Here is a 22,672-nt window from a genome sequence, read left to right as displayed (position 1 = left end):
AGAAATCCCAGTTTGAATCACGGTCACAAACCAGTGTCCCTTAGTGTCCAGGCAGCTGCAAAGCTTATCGGTGAGCGAGCGGTGTGCCGTGATCGTATAGTGGTCAGTACTCTGTGTTGTGGCTGCAGCAACCCCGGTTCGAATCCGGGTCACGGCAGCGTGTTACTGTTAACTGCGAGCAATGCTTGTGCCGCTTTTTACAACCTCAGGTCATTTATGCCCCAACTGTGCTGCGTTCAATGTTGCCCACATTCAGCAGAAAAAGTCAACAAACTGCCACCATGCGTAGTCGTGGCCGAGAGGTTAAGGCGATGGACTTGACATCCAGTGGCGTCTCCCCGCGCAAGTTCGAACCCTGCCGACTACGGAACAGCCAGCTGCTTTTGCTTTTTCTCTCTGTGAGAGGAACTGTGGCTTTTGCGACGTTTGGTTGCGGGCCTGCGTGTTTAATCCCATATTGAATAATTCAAGTCCAACGACTAGTCGCAATTTAGCTTTTTTGTAGTCCCTACACTCTGATGTTGCCTAGAGAAACGTTCAATAAATCGACAGCAACATCTTGGACGGCTCATGAAGATTGGGATTTGATAGTTTTTTTCCAAGTCGCCCAGTCCTTTTTGGCTGTCCCTTTGTGGCACATTTTCCCCACTCCATCTGCCTCTGGAGAGTTGCTTTATGCACAGCTCTTTTCAAGACTGATGCTAGCACAGTTCCAAAAGGCCCAGGCGAAATGTGCTTTTGGCCATGCTTTTGGACCATGGCTTTGGTAACACCTAATGACTTCAAGGTCTTTCACGGTGGAGCTCAGCAGTGGCATGGCACAGCTCTGAAACGCCGTTTCCTGGAGGACGCCTGCATCTGTTTTTTTTAAGAGGACGCAGGTCTGTGCTGTGATGAGAAAGTGTTGTTAGCCGGCAAGGGGCTTGCAGAGGTCCAACTCTGCAAACAGGTGCTTCTGCAGACAGGAGCCCGGATAGCTCAGTCGGTAGAGCATCAGACTTTTAATCTGAGGGTCCAGGGTTCAAGTCCCTGTTCGGGCGAAGGCCTGTCTATTTGTCAGAGACCTCGTTGTTCTTTTCATATCACTTGGTGGCTGTCCATTGTGGTGTGGCCTGCGAGAGCACGTTGCTATGATCAGATCATCAGCTTGTGTGGAAAGAGTGCCCATGAAGTTAGCTGAGTTTGTTGGATTAGAGAGCTATGCTGTCCCTGCTTCCCAGATATTGTACGGAAAAGTTGAGCTAGTGCACCTTCCTCTACCCCTGTTGACCCTGTGCTTGGTTGCCACCTCAGCAGGAGAGAGAAAGCAGACGTCTGTAGTCGTGGCCGAGTGGTTAAGGCGATGGACTAGAAATCCATTGGGGTTTCCCGCGCAGGTTCGAATCCTGCCGACCACGTTGTTTTGCACGTCCACTTATGTTGCTGTTCTCTTTTCTTTCAAGCCTCCTATACGTAATTGGAATCCTCCTCTGCAACTCACAAACAAGCCCCTGTCACTTAGTGACCAGGCAGCTGTGGGTGAGCGAGAGTGGTTTGCCGCGACCGTACAGTCATCCGTACTCTTTGTTGTGGCCAGAGAAATCCCAGTTTGAATCACGGTCACAAACCAGTGTCCCTTAGTGTCCAGGCAGCTGCAGAGCTTATCGGTGAGCGAGCGGTGTGCCGTGATCGTATAGTGGTCAGTACTCTGTGTTGTGGCCGCAGCAACCCCGGTTCGAATCCGGGTCACGGCAGCGTGTTCCTGTTAACTGCGAGCAATGCTTGTGCCGCTTTTTACAACCTCAGGCCATTTATGCCCCAACTGTGCTGGGTTCAATGTTGCCCACATTCAGCAGAAAAAGTCAACGAGCTGCCACCATGCATAGTCGTGGCCGAGAGGTTAAGGCGATGGACTTGAAATCCATTGGGGTCTCCCCGCGCAGGTTCGAACCCTGCCGACTACGGAAGATCCTGCTGCTTTTGCTTTTTCTCTCTGTGAGAGGAACTGTGGCTTTTGGGACGTTTGGTTGCGGGCCTGCGTGTTTAATCCCATATTGAATAATTCAAGTCCTGCGACTAGTCGCAATTTAGCTTTTTTTGTAGTCCCTACACTCTGATGTTGCCTAGAGAAACGTTCAATAAATCGACAGCAACATCTTGTACGGCTCATCAAGATTGGGATTTGATAGTTTTTTTCCATGTCGCCCAGTCCTTTTTGGCTGTCCCTTTGTGGCACATTTTCCCCACTCCATCTGCTTCTGGAGAGTTGCTTTATGCACAGCTCTTTTCAAGACTGATGCTAGCACAGTTCTAAAAGGCCCAGGTGAAATGTGCTTTTGGCCATGCTTTTGGACCATGGCTTTGGTAACATCTAATGTCTTCAAGGTCTTTCACGGTGCAGCTCAGCAGTGGCATGGCACAGCTTTGAAACGCCGTTTCCTGGAGGACGCCTGCATCTGTTTTTTTTAAGAGGACGCAGGTCTGTGCTGTGATGAGAAAGTGTTGTTAGCCGACAAGGGGCTTGCAGAGGTCCAACTCCGCAAACAGGTGCTTCAGAAGACAGGAGCCCGGATAGCTCAGTTGGTAGAGCATCAGACTTTTAATCTGAGGGTCCAGGGTTCAAGTCCCTGTTCGGGCGAAGGCCTGTCTATTTGTCAGAGACCTCGTTGTTCTTTTCATATCACTTGGTGGCTGGCCATTGTGGTGTGGCCTGCGAGAGCACGTTGCTCTGAATTCAGATCATCAGCTTGTGTGGAAAGAGTGCCCATGAAGTTAGCTGAGTTTGTTGGATTAGAGAGCTATGCTGTCCCTGCTTCCCAGAGATTGTACGGAAAAGTTGCACTAGAGCTAGTGCACCTTCCTTTACCCCTGTTGACCCTGTGCTTGGTTGCAACCTCAGCAGGAGAGAGAAAGCAGACGTCTGTAGTCGTGGCCGAGTGGTTAAGGCGATGGACTAGAAATCCATTGGGGTTTCCCCGTGCAGGTTCGAATCCTGCCGACTACGTTGTTTTGCACGTCCACTTAAGTTGTCGTTCTCTTTTCTTTCAAGCCTCCTATATGTAATTGGAATCCTCCTCTGCAACTCACAAACAAGCCCCTGTCACTTAGTGACCAGGCAGCTGTGGGTGAGCGACAGTGGTTTGCCGCGACCGTACAGTCATCCATACTGTGTTGTGGCCAGAGAAATCCCAGTTTGAATCACGGTCACAAACCAGTGTCCCTTAGTGTCCAGGCAGCTGCAAAGCTTATCGGTGAGCAAGCGGTGTGCCGTGATCGTATAGTGGTCAGTACTCTGTGTTGTGGCCGCAGCAACCCCAGTTCGAATCTGGGTCACGGCAGCGTGTTTCTGTTAACTGCGAGCAATGCTTGTGCCGCTTTTTACAACCTCAGGCCATTTATGCCCCAACTGTGCTGCGTTCAATGTTGCCCACATTCAGCAGAAAAAGTCAACGAGCTGCCACCTTGCGTAGTCGTGGCCGAGAGGTTAAGGCGATGGACCTGCAATCCATTGGGGTCTCCCCGTGCAAGTTCGAACCCTGCCGACTACGGAACAGCCAGCTGCTTTTGCTTTTTCTCTCTGTGAGAGGAACTGTGGCTTTTGCGACGTTTGGTTGCGGGCCTGCGTGTTTAATCCTATATTGAATAATTCAAGTCCTGCGACTGTAGTCCCTACACTCTGATGTTGCCTAGAGAAACGTTCAATAAATCGACAGCAACATCTTGTACGGCTCATCAAGATTGGGATTTGATAGGTTTTTTCCAAGTCGCCCAGTCCTTTTTGGCTGTCCCTTTGTGGCACATTTTCCCCACTCCATCTGCTTCTGGAGAGTTGCTTTATGCACAGCTCTTTTCAAGACTGATGCTAGCACAGTTCCAAAAGGCCCAGGCGAAATGTGCTTTTGGCCATGCTTTTGGACCATGGCTTTGGTAACACCTAATGACTTCAAGGTCTTTCACGGTCCAGCTCAGCAGTGGCATGGCACAGCTCTGAAACGCCGTTTCCTGGAGGACGACTGCATCTGTTTTTTTAAGAGGACGCAGGTCTGTGCTGTGATGTGAAAGTGTTGTCAGCCGGCAAGGGGCTTGCAGAGGGGCAACTCCGCAAACAGGTGCTTTTGCAGACAGGAGCACAAGTAGCTCAGTCAGTAGAGCATCAGACTTTTAATCTGAGGGTCCAGGGTTCAAGTCCCTGTTCGGGCGAAGCCCTGTCTGTTTGTCAGAGACCTCGTTGTTCTTTTCATATCACTTGATTTCTGTCCATTGTGGTGTGGCCTGCGAGAGCACGTTGCTCTGAATTCAGATCATCAGCTTGTGTGGAGAGACTGCCCATGAAGTTAGCTGAGTGTGTTAGATTAGAGAGCTATGCTGTCCCTGCTTTCCAGAGATTGTACGGAAAAGTTGCACAAGAGCTAGTGCACCTTCCTCTACCCCTGTTGACCCTGTGCTTGGTTGCCACCTCAGCAAGAGAGAGAAGGCTGACGTCTGTAGTCGTGGCCGAGTGGTTAAGGCGATGGACTAGAAATCCATTGGGGTTTCCCCGCGCAGGTTTGAATCCTGCCGACTACGTTGTTTTGCACGTCCACTTATGTTGTTGTTCTTTTTTCTTTCAAGCCTCCTATACGTAATTGCAATCTTCCTCTGCACGGCTCATCAAGATTGGGATTTGATAGTTTTTTTTCCAAGTCGCCCAGTCCTTTTTGGCTGTCCCTTTGTGGCACATTTTCCCCACTCCATCTGCTTCTGGAGAGTTGCTTTATGCACAGCTCTTTTCAAGACTGATGCTAGCACAGTTCTAAAAGGCCCAGGTGAAATGTGCTTTTGGCCATGCTTTTGGACCATGGCTTTGGTAACACCTAATGACTTCAAGGTCAGGACGACTGCATCTGTTTTTTTTAAGAGGACGCAGGTCTGTGCTGTGATGAGAAAGTATTGTCGGGGGGTAAGGGAAATCTTGACTTCAAGTACCTCGTGGCTTTCAACTAATGGTCTCTTATTAGGTGGATGATGATGAAATGCAAACAAGAAAATAGCTGCAGTGATTTTAAGTTAATGAGAGTGGCCTTGTTTGGAATTTGAAACTCAAGACCAGTCACACCCTACGCCAGAACCATACCCCAGGACCAATGAGACACGAATGTGGATGATTACACAAAGAAAATGTTTGACCATTAGTTGCACACATCTTTTTTGATGCAATGCAAACTGGCATCAAGATCCTAAAGTGCAGTTTTCCATGCGTTGGCATCTTGTTGAAGGCATACAAAAGATCTATGACAAATGATTGATGGCCCAGTGGCCTAATGGATAAGGCATCAACCTCCGGGACTTGGGATTGTTGGTTCAATACCCATCTGGGTTGTCTTTGAAGGTCTCACTTCAATTTGGGAGCAATGTTTGGTGGATGAAACACGGTAGCTGTGAAAACCTTCTTGGGATGTGTGTGCATGTCATTAACTTTCTGCATTGCCATGCATATTACCTATTATGACTAAAGGGTAACGAGATACCTAACGCGAAAGGCCATTTTGAATCCTGCATGGTGCCTACAGAGAAGAGACTGTGTACAAAGACAAAAATGGTGCTTACATATAAAGCTGGTGGGTTGTTCAAGATCCATAAACAAATCTAACAACCGAATCATTGCCGCTCCTTTTTTTTGTCTGTATAATTGTACATGTTAGACTGATTTAGATCAGAAGTCCACTAACTGTTCATTCACTAAAGTCACAGCAAAAGCTGCTACAATTAACATAGAAACACCATGGATTTCACAGCACCGCTGCTTTTTCTATGACTGTCGCAGGGCTTGTCCGGGATTTGAACCCGGGACCTCTCGCACTCAAAGCGAGAATCATACCCCTAGACCAACGAGCCCTGAAGAAGCAGTCTGGAGTGCCACAAAAAATTCTGTCAGACCAATCCAATCTACTCTTTGTTCATGTTGTTTTTGTTCCGTGTGTCAGCAACTCCCTGGAGGCATATTACAGTTCACAGTAAGTATGAAACAGTCCAGTGGCCTAATGGATAAGGCACCAGCCTTCGAAGATGGGGATTGTGGGTTTAAAGTACCAACTGGGTTGTCTTTGATGCAGTTCCTTTTAAGTTGACTGTGCAAGACAATCCAGTGTTACCTTTAAAAGCTAGGTTCATACCCTTAGGTCAAAAAGACATGACAATGGAAAACTCCTCAGAGAAGCTGTTTTGTCATTAGGTGTACACATCAGATCGTCTGAATGTAATATTGCATAGGGATCCTAAAGTACTGTTTTCTGAGTAACAAGAACTTCCTGAGCCATACATCAGATATGACAAACACTAGTGTTTACCCATTGGCCTAATAGAAAAGGCATCAGCCTTTAAAGCTGGGGATTGTGGGTTCAAGTCCCATCTGGGTTGTCTTTGTTGGGTTACATTTAAGTTGTGTGAAACAATTCTGACTGGTCTTCTCAAAACTTAGATGTGATGATCTGAGGACAATAGTTAGCTTCGAAATCTCAGACTTGCTGCACACTTCAAATAAGATTTATCCAATCTTGCTTGAATCTCACTCTCACGTTACAAACCTAAATGGTTCCGCTAAGCTTTGGTAATGGAGATCTTGACTTTAAGTACCCCGTGGCTTTCAACTAATGATCTCATGTTAGGTGGATGATGATGAAATGCAAACAAGGAAATAGCTGCAGAAAGGTTGTGATTTCAAGTTAATGAGAGTGGCCTTGTCTGGAATTTGAAACTCAAGACCAGTCACACCAATTCAATTCAATTCACCTTTATTTGTATAGCGCTTATACAATGTAGATTGTGTCAAAGCAGCTTCACATAAAAGGTCACAGTAAAATGGAACAGTGTAGTTCAGTTTGTAGTGTTTAAGTTCAGTTCAGTTGAGCTCAATTCAGTGTGGATTAATAATCACTACTGAGAGTCCAAATATTGAATAAATCCAACGATGCGCAGCTCTATAGATCCCGAACCATGCAAGCCAGTGGCGACAGCGGAGAGGGAAAAAAACTTCACTAATGGCGGAAGTGAAGAAAAAAAACCTTGAGAGAAACCAGGCTCAGTTGGGCACAATCATTTTAATTTCTCCGCTGGCCAAACGTCTTGTACAGAGCTGCAGTCTTAGTGGTGGAGGCTGGAAGCTGGCCTCAGCGAAGACTCGTCTGTCTTCGCTGGAGAATCAGTCTCATGTTCTCCACTCCTCCATGACCACCACAGTAGCTGCTTAGGATTCGGCCTGGTCCAGGATATGGAAACCTTGGGATCATTTCGTCGTTGGTCTTGGATCGAATCAGTGACTCTGCATAGTCTGAGGGCCTCGGGATGAGTATCCCCAGGTTGAAATAAAGAAAATAATTAGCGTAGCTGATGTTCACAGTGTATATCAACAAGATGCATAACCTGTGTGGAAGTCCCCTAAGTGGTGCACTAAGTGTATGCTTTACTGAACAGATAGGTCTTTAATCTAGTTTTGAATTGGGAGAGTGTGTCTGAGCCTCGGACGTTATCAGGAAGGCTATTCCAGAGTTTAGGAGCTATAAATGAGAAGGCTCGACCTCCTTTACTCGACTTTGCTATTCTAGGTACTACCAGAAGCCCTAAGTTTTGAGACCTTAAAGAGCGAGTTGGATTGTAGCGAGACAGAAGATTGGTTAGATAAACAGGAGCTAGATTATTTAAAGCTTTATATGTAAGAAGCAATATTTTAAATTCAATACGAAACTTAACAGGCAGCCAGTGTAAGGAGGATAAAATTGGTGTGATGTGATCAAATTTTCTAGACCTGGTAAGAACTCTGGCAGCTGCATTTTGTACTAATTGAAGTTTGTTAATAGAGGATGCTGGGCTGCCAGCAAACAGAGCATTACAGTAGTCCAGCCTAGAAGTCATAAAAGCATGGACTAGCTTTTCTGCATCTGAGATGGATAGCATACTTTGTAACTTAGCGATATTTCTCAGATGAAAGAAAGCAGTTTTTGTGATATGGGATATATGATTTTTAAAAGTTAAATTGCTGTCTAATATGACACCCAGATCTTTTATAGTAGAGCTAACGCTAACTTTGTATCCCTCTAATTGTAGGTCGAGTTGTGAGATCTGCTGTGTACAGGATTTAGGCCCAATAAGTAATAATTCTGTTTTGTCTGAGTTTAAGAGAAGATAATTGTTGGTCATCCAGTCTTTAACATCTTTAATACACTCAGTTAGCTTGGACAGTTTAGACGTCTTGTCAGGTTTAGTTGAAATATATAATTGAGTATCATCTGCATAGCAGTGAAAGCTGATCCCATGTCTTCTAATAATGTCTCCCAGGGGTAGCATGTATATTGTAAACAGCAAAGGGCCTAAAACTGATCCTTGAGGCACCCCGTATTTTACTGGGCTGATTTGTGAAGGCTGTCCATTAATATTCACAAACTGGTAACGGTCAGATAAGTATGACTTAAACCATTGTAGGGCCTGTCCCTGGACACCTGTAGACTTTAAGCGATTAATGAGGATACCATGGTCAATGGTGTCAAATGCCGCACTAAGATCGAGTAGAACTAATAGCGAGATGCACCCTTGGTCAGCAGCTAAGAGTAAATCGTTGGTTATTTTCACTAATGCAGTTTCTGTACTGTGATGAGCTCTGAAACCTGACTGAAACACTTCAAAAACATTGTTCGTCTGCAGAAAGGAGCATAATTGAGCAGAAACAACTTTTTCTAGTATTTTAGATATAAATGGAAGATTTGAAATAGGCCTATAATTAGCTAAGTTGCTGGGGTCCAGTTGTGGTTTCTTAATAATAGGTTTAATAACAGCTAACTTGTAAGGATTTGGAACATGGCCTAAAGATAATGAAGAGTTGATAACGTTAAGAAGAGGTTCACCTATAACAGGTAGCAATTCTTTCAGTAACTTTGTTGGAATTGGGTCCAATATACACGTAGCTGATTTAGAGCTATTTATAATTTTGTCTAGCTCTTCCTGTTCTATGATTTTAAAGCACTGTAGGTTATTCACCATACGCGAGAACCATACCCCAGGACCAATGAGACACGAATGTGGATGATTGCACAAAGAAAATGTTTAACCATTAGTTGCACACATCTTTTTTGATGGAATGCAAACTGGCATCGAGATCCTAAAGTGCAAGTTGGCATCTTGTTGAAGGCATACAAAAGATCCATGACAAATGATTGGCGAAATGGCCCAGTGGCCTAATGGATAAGGCATCAACCTCCGGGGCTTGGGATTGTTGGTTCAAGTCCCATCTGGGTTGTCTTTGAAGGTCTCACTTCAATTTGGAAGCAATGTTTGGTGGATGAAACACGGTAGCTGTGAAAACCTTCTTGAGATGTGTGTGCATGTCATTAACTTCCTGCAGTGCCATGCATCTTACCTGTTATGACTAAAAGGGTAACGAGATACGTAACGCGAAAGGCCATTTTGAATCCTGCATGGTGCCTACAGAGAAGAGACTGTACAAACACAAAAATAGTGCTTACATATAAAGCTGGTGGGTTGTTCAAGATCCATAAACAAATCTAACAATCGAATCATTGCCACTCATTTTTTTGTCTGTATAATTGTACATGTTAGACTGATTTAGATCAGAAGTCCACTAAATGTTCATTCACTAAAGTCACAGCAAAAGCTGCTACAATTAACATATGAACACCTTAGATAGCACAACACCGCTGCTTTCTCTATGACAGTCATAGGGCTCGTCCGGGATTTGAACCCAGGACCTCTCACACCCGAAGCGAGAATGATACCCCTAGACCAACGAGCCCTGTAGAAGCAGTCTGCAGTGCCACAAAAAATTCTGTGAGACCGATCCAATCTACTCTTTGTTCATGTTGTTTTTGTTACGTGTGTCAGCATCTCCCTGGAGGCATATTACAGTTCACAGGCAGTATAAAACAGCCCAGTGGCCTAATGGATAAGGCACTAGCCTTCGAAGCTAGGGATTGTGGGTTTAAAGTACCAACTGGGTTGTCTTTAATGCAGTTACTTTTAAGTTGACTGTGCAAGACAGTCCAGTGTTACCTTTAAAAAGCTAGGTTCATACCCTTAGGTCAAAATGACATGACAATGGAAAACTCCTCAGAGAAGCTGTTTTGTCATTAGGTGTACACATCAGATCGTCTGAATGTAATATGGCACAGGGATCCTAAAGTACTGTTTTCTGAGCTACAAGAACTTCCTGAGCCATACATCAGATACGACAAAGGCTAGTATTGGCTTAGAGGATAAAGCATCAGCCTTTAAAGCTGGGGATTGTTGGTTCAAGTCCCATCTGGGTTGTCTTTGTTGGGTTACATTTAAGTTGTGTGAAACAATTCCGACTGGTCCTCTCAAAACTTAGGTGTGATGATCTGAGGACAATAGTTAGCTTTGAATTCTCAGACTTGCTGCACACTGGCATCGAGATCCTAAAGTGCAGTTTTCCATGCGTTGGCATCTTATTGAAGGCATACAAAAGATCCATGTCAAATGATTGGCCTAAGGGATAAGACATCAGCCTCCGGGGCTTGGGATTGTGGATTCAAGTCCCATCTGGGTTGTCTTTGAAGGTCTCACTTCAGTTTGGGAGCAATGTTTGGTGGATGAAACATGGTAGCTGTGAAAACCTTCTTGAGATGTGTTTGCATGTCATCAACTTCCTGCATTGCCATGCATATTACCTGTTATGACTAAAAGGGTAACGAGATACCTAACGCGAAAGGCCATTTTGAATCCTGCATGGTGCCTACAGAGAAGAGACTGTGTACAAAGACAAAAATGATGCTTACATATAAAGCTGGTGGGTTGTTCAAGATCCATAAACAAATCTAACAACCGAATTATTGCCCCTCCTTTTTTTGTCTGTATAATTGTAAATGTTAGACTGATTTAGATCAGAAGTCCACTAACTGTTCATTCACTAAAGTCACAGCAAAAGCTGCTACAATTAACATAGAAACACCATAAATAGCACAGTTCCGCCTCTTTTTCTATGACAGGCGTTTTTTAAAAAATTTTTCTATTACAGAAACAAAGCCCTTATCACCTCAAATGTTTACCTGTTTTTTTTTTTGTTTTTTTTTCTTCCTGTTTCTGCTCCAGGGCACCAGCAGCAGAAAAGACACCAGCAGCAGAGCTGTGACACGGGAAGTTTATTCGCTGCCAAATGAAGGAATTCAAAAAGTTACAGCACCTGGGATTCCCAGGCAGTCTCCCATCCAAGTACTAACCAGGCCCAAGCCTGCTTTGCTTCCGAATTCAGATGAGATCAGGCATTGCCCTTTTTTTTTTTTTATTAAAATAATTTCAATTACAATTCCACACGGTAAAGCACAATACAATACACATTAAAATATCATTTGGAATCAAAACATTAAAACTGTGGTAAAATCCAGTTCATTTTCTTAAAAACTTGACATGCTTTGTCCATCAAAATTTTGTGCAGTTCTCCTAATGTTTTCTCGTTTTTATAATATATATACAGTTTTTCCACATATCCTTCCATTTTCCTCCTTAAAATTGTCCATACATCCTTCACAATTTTCTCTTTTTTTGCCACAATTCTTCTTTCCCACATTGCATTCTTCATCAGCATGATACACAGGTTGACAATTTTCTTATTTTCATTTTTCTTATTCCATCCCAACATCAATACTCTGCTCCATTCTGTTTCATTTTCATCCCAGTCTCCAAGTAGTCCTTTAATTAAAACTTTACAATCTTTTAAAAAACTTTCCAATTCTTGACAATATAAAAACATGTGTAAAAAACCCTCTTCTTTTTGACATACTTTACATATTCCACTTTGTTCCATCCCTATCTTGTTTAAAATGACATCTGAAAAGATTGCCTTGTGCCTTATTAAAAATTCTAGACATTCGACCTTTGTTTCTACATACCTTCCTTTCATGTTCCCCCATATTTCATTTGCTTTTACATTGTATTTTTCTATCCAGTATTTGTTTGCTGTTGGTTCTTTAAAAACTTTCTCTCTAAAAACACAATAAATATTCTTCACAGTACATTCTTTAAAATCGTGTATTTTTTCTCCTATTTTCACATACACTTCATTTGTTTCTTTTTCTTTTTCAAAATTGTCTATGCTTCGTATCCATTCTTTCGGAATTGCCTGTTTAATTATGTCAAGATTTTTCTCAATTTCCCTTCTGTTGTATTCCTCTTTCGCCTCCTCCATTGTGTCTATAACATATTGTTCAGTTAAAAAGCCTTCTTTAAATTCATATAAAATGTCCCTTACTTTTAAAATCCCAACTTCTATCCATTTCTTACAAAATAAAACCTTCCCTTGACTTAAAATGTTGTTGTTCAAGAAAAGAGGTTGGTTTAAAATGTTTTCCCTTCCATGTGGATTATATTGCACTTTTGTTAAAAAGTTCCCCCACGCGCTTAAAATTTTTCTATAAAATTCAGGTAAGTTTTCTGTCATCCAAGCTTTTGTTTTCATCCATAAAATCCCATCTCCCATGTTAAAATGACCACATTTGTTTAAAAAATATTTCATTGTTTTTTTCCACTCTGCTTTGTTTTCTTTTTCTAGATACTTCTTTATTCTTTTCACTCCTAAACTATTTTTCCTTTGTTCTGTATTTGAAGGAACATTTAGATAAAGCAATTTATGTACAATTATAAAACACAAATCTGTGTCGTATTGAAAAAGGTCAAATTTGTATCATTTACTGTCAAATAACCAGAGATGTATAGTAACGAAGTAGAACTACTTCACTACTGTACTTAAGTACTAAAAGGCAGTATCTGGACTTTACTGGAGTATTGTTTTTTTCTCCTACTTCCACTTTTACTTTAGTACATATTTTCAATGAGCTGCATCGTTACTTGTTATCTGAGGTGCAGGTTTTTTCCACTGTGTCTATTATGGATTACCCTGTGATAACCGCATATTATACACATATAGACTGTAACTGCAGCTGTTCTTCCCGCCATCAGTGAACAGCGGTTTCATTTCTGAAGCCGATAGCAGCCCTTTCTGTGGAGAAGATGAAGACAATAACCAATCAAAGAGGTGTAAGAGCTATCCTGTCAGCGCTCAAAAAGCAGGCGGGATAATATTTACATTAGTTTATTTGCTACACTGTAAAAACAATTCTGTAAAATTTACGGAAAAATACTGGCAGCTATGGTTGCCAGAACTTTTTTGTAAAAAATACAGAATTTTTCTGTAAAATAGTTTTTACAATAAAATGTATTTTTAACAAGAGAAATTTTTATTTATTAGCTGATGCAATGATCATTTACAAACCTTTGAGTTAATTATTTATATTTGCAGAAAGCAACTACGTTTTAATTGGCATTTACTGGCATTAAAATCAATATTTTAAATGTCTAAGTAAAATATCTGAGCATATTGACGTTGAGAACTATTGTACATCAGTTCACTACAAAAACTTTTTAAATAAAGTCATTAAATGCATTATTGTGTTATGTGTGACTGTAATTAACTAACAGACTTTCACTGCATTAGTAACTACACAGTTACATTTAAACAAAAGAAGATGCAGCATTACATCAGATTCATTCACTTCATCTTGGACTTGTACACAGATGCTACTATCCTCCACAATGGTGATACAAAAATGTTTTACAGTATTTTGCTGTTGTTTTTCTTGATTTTACCAAAAAATTCTGGCAGCTGTGGTTGTCAGTAATCTACTGTTTTTAACATTTTACATTTGTAAATTCAATCTACAGAATTTTTCTGTTAAAAATACATTCCACAGTCTGTTTTTTTCATCGAACAAATTTAACCCCTCAAATCCCAGAGCAAAATCCTCACAAGTGTCCTCACTACAGAGGGTTGAACACTCAGACAGTGATGAAGTTAATGAGATAAATAAGTCTCTAATTAAAGGAGGATTAATAATTATTGATGAACAAGTGTTAACAAGCAGAATCACTGAAGGAAAGAACAACAAGACCAAATAACACAAATTACAACCAAAATCAAAGATGAAATCAACTGAGAATAAAACTCTAAATAAAAATAATAATTAATAAAAACAATTACACAATAAAACTTTTATTTCTCAAGATCCCAGCAGAGATCATTAAACAACTCCACAAACATCAGGAGCTTCACTTATTACTGACCTTTGACTATGTTTCGGTCACATGAACAAAAGCTCTTAATGAAATTTCTGTTGTTCATTTGAAGTCACCATGATGGAGGACAGAGCCTGTTTTAGTCGGGATCTTCAACTGCTTGTTTTAAAGTAGTTTTTATTTTGGCTGCTGTAATTAATGGAGTAATTACAGAAGCCTAAAAGAAGCCTTTTAGAAGCCTTAATAGAAAATGTAAGTCTAAATAAAGCGGTACAAGTGAATTGGGTAAGCTAAATTGTCCATAGTGTATTTGTGTGTATGGGTGATTCCCAGTGATGGGTTGCAGCTGGAAGGGTATCCGCTGCGTAAAACATATGCTGGATTAGTTGGCAGTTCATTACGCTGTGGTGACCCCAGATTAATAAAGGGACTAAGCCGAAAAGAAAATGAACGAATGCATGAATCTCAATGTCAAGAAATGCTTCTAAATTATCACATTTGTGTGGCATTATTTGGTTGATTTGATTTTGTCTTTCTGGTGTTTTCCGCTATCAATGGAGCAGTCCGGCAAATGACAAAGAAAGCTGATCCTGATTGGTCCTCGTGCGTGCATTAAAAATGCTGATTGGCTCACAGAAAGAACCTTATAGAGCCAAGCTAGAGTTCAACTTTGTAGATAAACCTTTTTTGTTTTTAAATAAAAAGTCTTAAAATGTAAACAACTTATAAAAAAAAACATCACATAATGTAAATAAGATGACATTTAATAAGAATATGTGAATAACTCAATTTTGACAAAAATGTCAGATAGAACAATATAATTCTAAGCTGACGATATATATATATATATATATATATATATATATATATATATATATATATATATATATATATTAGTGGAGGGCCATTATAAGACTCTTATCGTGCGATAAAAAAAATTGCCGTTGGGTTGGGAGCTGGGTGTATTCCACGCAAGCTATGATGACTTTCATATTAGCACGGATTTTAGCACGGATTTATACCTAACCGGTGAGCCGTCTGACAAAAAGTGCCCTTCTAAATCAAATCAGCAGGATGCCTTTCTGGATCTTTTACATACTTCGAAGACAGTACAGACTATATCTACATGGACATCTGTAATCTAACCTTAATAGACAATAATATTGTAGCCGATTAAGCGGAGAAAAAAAAAAGAAGAGACATCAAATGCGGGATGAAAACTTTGCGAACTGATCGCTATATTTACTTTCTCCAACTCCACACTTATAAAGGGGAAAACCACTCCGTCACTTTCAGCTCAAAACTCTGAAAGGGGAAAAACCTCAAGAACAACCTGACCAAAACCAGATGAACTTTTAACCTCTTTAATGTGAAGAACTTCTTCACTCGATCTAATTTAACTCTAATCGTGTTTCTTTTCAGACAATCTCCTATGTTAATCGAGATAGTTTCACGTTAACAAGGCTTCTTGTTATCAGCTCCATCACAATCATTAACTAATTAAACACGATTTCTCTCACATAAACGGTTTCTTCTAGCTTTTCTTCCTGCTATATTGTCTTTAGACATATAATTCAACATTCGATCAAGAATCTCTTATTTGCTCGTTAATTTCAAACTTAATGTAAAGAGACCTAAAACTGCGTCTGCTCTCTTCCGCTCCGCCGATGCGAGTGTGCGCGAATTCTATCCGCATCAGTGATCCGGAACTGGAAAGACGTTACGACATTCTAAATCCTTTCAGATCGCTCTTACAGCAAAAACATATTTTAATTTCTTCTAATCGCCTATAAAAATAATTTGTAAAACAGAAAAAGAAAAACTAAATGTTCCGTATATTTATTTAATTCTAATCTTGTTTCTATTGGTAACCTGGGTTACAAAAAAGTTTTGTGAAATTGCTGACAAAAGTCCAAAATTGGAGGTAAATCTGTGTTTGTTCACGCAAGTGACAATCAAACAATGTGAATGATCAAAAACACAATCACATAAGGGTGTAGGACAGTGTTCCCTGCATCTCCCTAAACATTTTCTCCTCCTTAATCTTTCTAATTATCTTTTCAGTGCCGACCGTTTGATTGAAGTGTGAAATGTGCACAAATATGGTTATTGGTTTATAATAAGTTAAAACACATCGTTAGATTATTTATTTGCTGTATTTGGCTTAACCGTTCATGGGTGGCTCGCCAATGTATAGATGACTCTGATACATCAAATAAGTAAGCTGACCAAAATTCTTACGGGCAGAAGACTTTATTGAAGACAAAGAATAGTGCAGTTCCTCAGCAGTGATGTTAACTCGTCGGTCTTCAAGTAACTTGACCCAAAGTACTCTCTGTGAGACATTACTTTATAACAAAGGATGTAACCCCCCGGAGATTACCCAACTGCTTTGGTTGGGTCACAACTCTTGAGTTCCTATAGGCCATTTGGTTCACACCTTTTCAGATGCTGATACTTGTTTTCATGAGAAACAAGCCACACAATCTATCAACATATAGAGTTATTTTGCATTCTTGCAGCCCTGTAGCAAATATCCCAACCTGGTACTGGGCTGTGATCCCTGATCTACAGTACAAAACAGTTGTCAAAATCTTAACCCCTTTACAGTTATTAAGTTTAAATATTCAGGTGTTCAAAGGGTTTCATTATCAGTAACTTGATATGTATTCAAGAGTTCACACTTGTTTGGTATGCTGTCCCGGGAGAGAGCCTTTAGCTCATAAGATCCTCAAGCCCTAACCCCCCTCTCGTAAGCAGGGAAAGGGGAGTTTGAGCTCAGGTAGATCTTGATTAATCCCCCGACTTGTTTCTGTTCTAATGACAAATATACCGGATATCCGGAAAGTATTCATAGCGCTTCACTTTTTCCACATTTTTATGCAACAGCCTTATTCCAAAATAGATTATATTTATTTTTTTCCTCAAAATTCTACACACAATACCCCATAATGACAACGTGATCAAAGATTTTTTTTAATTGTTGCAAATTTATTAAAAATAAAAAAAGCTGAAAAATCACTTGTACATAAGTATTCACAGCCTTTGCCGTGAAGCTCTAAGTTGAGCTCAGGTACATTCTGTTACCACTGATCATTCTTGAGATGTTTCAGCAGCTTAATTGGAGTTCACCTGTGGTAAATTCAGTTGTTTGGACATGATTTGAAAGGCACACACCTGTCTATATAAGGTCCCAGGGTTGACAGAGCATGTCAAAGCACAAACCAAGCATGGAGACAAGGGCATTGTCTGTACACCTCCGAGACAGGATTGTCTCGAGGCACAAGGCCGGGAAATGTTACAGAAAATTTTCTGCTGCTCTGAAAGGTCCAATGAGCACAGTGTCTTCCATCATCCGTAAGTGGAAGATGTTTGGAACCACCAGGACTCTTCCTAGAGCTGGCCAGCCATCTAAGATGAGTGATTAAGCTGAATTATCAGGAGAAGGGCCTTAGTCAGGGAGGTGATCAATAACCTGATGGTCACTCTGTCTTAGCTCCAGCGTCCTTCTGTGGAGAGAGGAGAACCTTACAGTAGGAAAACCATCTGTGCAGCAATTCACCAATTAGGCCTGAATAGTAGAGTGGCCAGACGGAAGCCACTCCTTAGCCTGGAATTTGCCAAAAGGCATCTGAAGGACTCTCAGATCATAAGAAACCAAATTCTCTGGTCTGATGAAACTAAAATTGAACTCTCTGGAGTGAATGCCAGGCGTTCTGTTTAAAGAAAACCAGGCACCACTCCTCACCAGGCTAATACCATGTCTATAGTGAAGCATGGTGGTGGCAGCATTATGCAGTGGGGATGTTTTTAGCCTCATGAACTGGAAGACTAGTCAGAATAGCTTCCAGCAGGACAATGACCCAAAGGTCACCGCCAAAATATCAATGGAGTGGCTTCACGACAACTCAATGAATGTCCTTGAGTGGCCCAGCCAGAGCACAGACCTAAATCCTATTGAACATCTCTGGAGAGATCTGAAAATGGCTGTACAATGTCACTTCCCATCTAACCTGATAGAGCTTGAGAGGTACTGCGAAGAAGAATGGGCAAACTTAAAGTATTGAGCAAAGGCTGTGAATATTTATGTACATGTGATTTCTCAGAAAAAAAATCTAAAACTCTTTCTTCACATTGTCATTATGGGGTATTGTGAGTAGAATGTTAAGGAAATAAATGAATTTAATGCATTTTGGAATAAGGCTGTAACATTAAAAAATGTGGAAAAAGTGAAGCGCTATGAGTACTTTCCGGATGTACTGTAGGGATGGTTAAAGGGAGATATATGGCTAACTAAGAGCTCGACTATGGTGCCAATATAGAATGTTCAGTTTACCTAGGTCGTGTGTTTTTGGACTGAGAGGAAACATGGGAATCCAGGGGAAACCCAAGTGAGCACGGGGAGAATGAGCAATCTCCACACCGAAATGTCAACTGGTTTTGTAAGGACTTTAACCTGTGACATTCTTGCTGTGAGGCAACAGTGCTAACCGCTGGGCTGCCGTGTCGCCCAATCTAGAAAGAGGGATATTTTTCAAGACGAAGGTAACTGAGGTAAATCTACTCTGGGTATTTATAGTGAGTTATGATTCATCTGAGATTAATGAACAAAAAGAAATCTGGTAAATCTAAGCAAGAAACAATGGCCACATATGAGCTGATTAAAACTAGTTCTCCATTTCTTATATATAGTGATGAAGACTTAGAATGAAATGACAGTATGCTATTTAATCAATTCAACCTTCAATCAAACCTTATTAAACTTATTACACACTTTACTGTTGCTTTATTCACACTTTATTCAGGTATGTTCTTAATTGTTTTGTTTGTTTTATTTACTTTATTGTTTGCTTACAGAACGTTGTAGCACTTTTTTGCACAAGACAAATTTCCTCTCTGGCACATATAAAGTTTATCCTATCTTTATTCAAACAATAGCCCTCATTACTGTGAGTAAAATAGTACTACGTTGTATAAAGGGTTAAAACAATATTTTCAACAACAGGTACACAATTAAGCATTAGATAAAAAAATGAAACTTTAATTAATCGCTTTATATCTGTGTAAAAGCTTTTGAAACAAACCTTTCTCCAGTTAAATCACAGCGTTGGAGTGTCACAGCCTTATGATGTCACACGCCACGCCAAAATAAAAGTCTTTTTTGTTTAGCTTTTTTGCCACTTAGTCATGACTTATTGATACAGTTCTCTCTCGTTTTCCACTTACTATATCTGCTCTCTCACACACACAGAGATATTCGTTGAAGCTGATCAAAAGCTTTAAACATTTTTAAGACAATTTTGAAAAACTTTTTTAATCCAGTTCATGATGACTTGTATGTCTAAACCACACTAATTCCTATTAATATCTGAGTCCAAATCTCATCTTTGAAATTATGACCTCCTTCCTATTTTCACAACTTATCTAGGGTTTTTTTTTCATATGAATTGTCGTCTCTTAGTATCTGTGCTCCACGTTTCCTGACATTCTTTAGCAATATCTTCAGTAATAATATTTAATTTACCTTTACTTACAGAAGCAGCAAAGGGGTTCTCATTAAAATTACATTTCGGTCATTTACTCATTATCTACTTTTTCTAAACCTGTTTGAGTTTCTTTTGTTAAATGCAAATGAAGATATACTGAAGAATACAGCGGCAAAAAATAGATACTATGGGTCAACGGTTCCATTGCTGGACTGAGACAAAATAATAATAATAAAGAAATCAGCCCTGGCATTTAGAGCCAGAGTAGCCCACTGTATATAATCAAAATGCTACCCATCTGTCCACACCATTGAATATGTTTACAACTCCTATTCCATAAAAGCACAACACACAAAAGCCATACACACAAGTCTTCACACAAGTAATCAACATTTTGTCCGTAAAGTGATTATTAAAGTAAAGTAATATTTTTTGACAACATACCGTGTTTTGCATTTGTCGGACCATCACTATTTCTCTTAATTGCAAAACCCCATTTACCCCAAATAAGAAAACTTATTTGAGCTACAGTCCATTTGCCAGGATAAAAACAATATTTATCAACCAAATAAACAAACAAACAAAAATTAAATAGTAGTAAAGAAGCTTTTACAAATTACTAAAGAACTTAATCCAACATTGAACAATGCATCCACACATGTTTAGATTTTATACATTATAATGTTAGCATTCAGATATTATTTTAGTGCAAATTCAGAATGTGCAACTTACCTTTTCAGTCTTCAATGAAGAAATGGTCTCAGTAGACTTTTCTTTGTATGTTGTTGTTGGTAATAATCCCAATGTAGGAATCTAAACTGTAGTTTGTCCTCAAGTTGTTCTCTTTACTCAGCAAAATAAGCCAATGAAGATTCTGTTAGGAACCCAGAATATATAGATACAACCCTGCCACACTACTGGATCTGAAATGTGATTGGATAACACTCAATTGGCCCCCATTAATGCTGGTATAAAGATGCAAATGAGCAGGAGCAGTGAAGACTCAAGACACATTACTGTGGGGGAGCGGAAGTTCATCAGCTTTTTTTAAATAGAAATGATGACGTATTGAGAAAATAAGTTTACTTTAGCCATCTTCATTTGTTTCATTTGCTGTTGTTGTATAGGACTATTGCTGGAAGCTTTGCGAATACATTTCATGCTCCCTTGTTAAAGTATTTATTCGTATTTTTAAACCTATTTTTATTATGATTCATGTTGTGGCTGCTGCATTTTGTAGTTAATGTTGATACACTTATGCTGAGGTACTTTTGATTTGAAACACATTTCAATGTATTTTCCCAAGCCTGGTTATAAAGTAATACAAGAGTTGTGTGTTGTTTTTAGTTGAAGCTTCTCAGAGTCTCTTGGCTGAAGTCTTTGTTTAAAGATGCAAATGAGCATTAAAGACTCAAGACACACCGATGTCTCAATACACACAACTACATTCACTTATATAATAGTTATAGAAGACTCATACTTTTATACAGTGGTTTTAGTTTTTTGAATAGTTAATTTATTCATCATTAATAGAAACCATTTCTAAACTTCACAGTGAGGTTTTATTTGTGTTAAGTTCAGGCAATACATTGACACGAGCTAACTATTAGCAATGTTTTAGTTATTTATTTATCACTGAACTTGTTCTTTATGTGACTTTAGAGTCTTTTATTTCTCTTAAAGCACATGCTGCTCATTACTGGTTTCTGTAAGACTGTCAACACACTCTTAACAGGTCAATTATTTATTTCCAAAAGTGTCTATAGATTTTAACCATCAATATGTAACTTGTTTCTGTGCCTTTTAGTGTTTTTAGTTGAACAGAACATGCGTGAGCAGCTCAGCTCTCTCGAAAGCCTCTTATTCACCTGGTATGTAACAAAGATGTTTTCCCCTCTAATTATTAATTGTGTTTGTGCATACAAATATGCATAGACATTCACAAAAGCATATATAAGATACCCTGTGACAAAACCTTTTCCTTTTAACACAGTAAAGCGATAACATACTGTCACAAACTTTTTTTGCTACTTTTGGCCTTTGTAGATAATTGTTTGTACATTAATCACAAATGGATGAGAAACACTGTAACATCAAACTCATTTGTGTTCATTCCAGGTGCTGTGAAATGTTGTGTATAATCTGCAGAGGTAATCAGGTGTGAGTAAAGTGCCATATATCTGATCCAGTTTTCCAGCATCTGTTTTGCTTTAAATTGAAGTCTTTTACACTAAAAGCATTATGAAATTGGTCTTTTGTTGCTAATATTTGATTTATATTATCTGAAATATAACTAATTCTATTATACAGCTTTATCTCCTTACCAGGAGAAGGAGGGAAGATGCACTCACTCTGCATAGTGACATTCTGAAATCCAATTGAAACTAGCCTAATAGACAAAGGAATCAATGCAGTTGATTCAATGTGGGATAAGGTGGGATAAAACAATATGATTAGACGTTGCTAAAAGCGAGCGATTGCTCCATATAGCTCATGTTTTGATCTTCTATTGGTCTCATGCACTCACATGGTGCAATTTCAAGCTTTGGTCTTACCTTTCTGGAGTCCACTATTAAATCTGTCATGCATCTATATATTTATAATTAGAAAATAATTACATCACAAGTAAAATTATTGTATAGGCAGTTTATACAGGGTAATTCAATGACGAGAGTTCACTGTCCTATCTACACAATGCATAACTTTTAATGTGATTAACCTGCTCCACCTACACCAACTACAGCATTTCTCAGACTTCTTTTTCACCATGGTGTAATTACAGTGGTGAACATCACATAAAACAACAACTGCACTTACTCTTGTAACTTGTTTGCAACAATGAATTTAAATCTTTGTGTCACATATTCATTTAAATAAATGACCATCATCATGTGCAATCATCTTTGTTAATAGCTGTCTAATAGGCCAGACCATTAACTGAATAGGACCGTTTTACATATAAGAAACCTGTTAACAGGTATAGCTGTTCATGCCAATACCAACTTGATAGCCTAAAGCATTACATAAACAGGACCTGCCTTACATCTCTTAAGACAAATAAGCAAAGGTGTCTATAACAATACATGCTTGATTCCCCAAATCGTTACATCTGAATGGTGCCTTTTCACACGTTTAAA

The 22,672-nt window shown here is 39.7% G+C and overlaps 10 non-coding genes and 1 pseudogene across 10 annotated transcripts; 10 read left to right on the top strand and 1 right to left on the bottom strand.

Annotated features, from left to right (window-relative positions):
• LOC130222068 (gastrula zinc finger protein XlCGF57.1-like) overlaps positions 1-22,672 on the bottom strand; it is a 110,361-nt pseudogene that overhangs the window by 50,215 nt on the left and 37,474 nt on the right.
• On the top strand, positions 86-157 carry trnah-gug (transfer RNA histidin (anticodon GUG)). Its single transcript has one exon. It is a non-coding gene; the product is annotated as a tRNA-His (tRNA).
• On the top strand, positions 968-1,040 carry trnak-uuu (transfer RNA lysine (anticodon UUU)). Its single transcript has one exon. It is a non-coding gene; the product is annotated as a tRNA-Lys (tRNA).
• On the top strand, positions 1,317-1,397 carry trnas-aga (transfer RNA serine (anticodon AGA)). Its single transcript has one exon. It is a non-coding gene; the product is annotated as a tRNA-Ser (tRNA).
• Positions 1,662-1,733, top strand: trnah-gug (transfer RNA histidin (anticodon GUG)). The gene has a single exon. It is a non-coding gene; the product is annotated as a tRNA-His (tRNA).
• trnas-uga (transfer RNA serine (anticodon UGA)) lies at positions 1,862-1,943 on the top strand. The gene has a single exon. It is a non-coding gene; the product is annotated as a tRNA-Ser (tRNA).
• Positions 2,545-2,617, top strand: trnak-uuu (transfer RNA lysine (anticodon UUU)). The gene has a single exon. It is a non-coding gene; the product is annotated as a tRNA-Lys (tRNA).
• trnas-aga (transfer RNA serine (anticodon AGA)) lies at positions 2,902-2,983 on the top strand. The gene has a single exon. It is a non-coding gene; the product is annotated as a tRNA-Ser (tRNA).
• Positions 3,246-3,317, top strand: trnah-gug (transfer RNA histidin (anticodon GUG)). Its single transcript has one exon. It is a non-coding gene; the product is annotated as a tRNA-His (tRNA).
• Positions 3,446-3,527, top strand: trnaa-ugc (transfer RNA alanine (anticodon UGC)). The gene has a single exon. It is a non-coding gene; the product is annotated as a tRNA-Ala (tRNA).
• Positions 4,464-4,545, top strand: trnas-aga (transfer RNA serine (anticodon AGA)). Its single transcript has one exon. It is a non-coding gene; the product is annotated as a tRNA-Ser (tRNA).

This window comes from Danio aesculapii, chromosome 4, assembly GCF_903798145.1.
Source record: "Danio aesculapii chromosome 4, fDanAes4.1, whole genome shotgun sequence".
NCBI classification, from domain to species: domain Eukaryota; kingdom Metazoa; phylum Chordata; class Actinopteri; order Cypriniformes; family Danionidae; genus Danio; species Danio aesculapii.
This window is presented reverse-complemented; position numbering and strand designations above follow the sequence as displayed.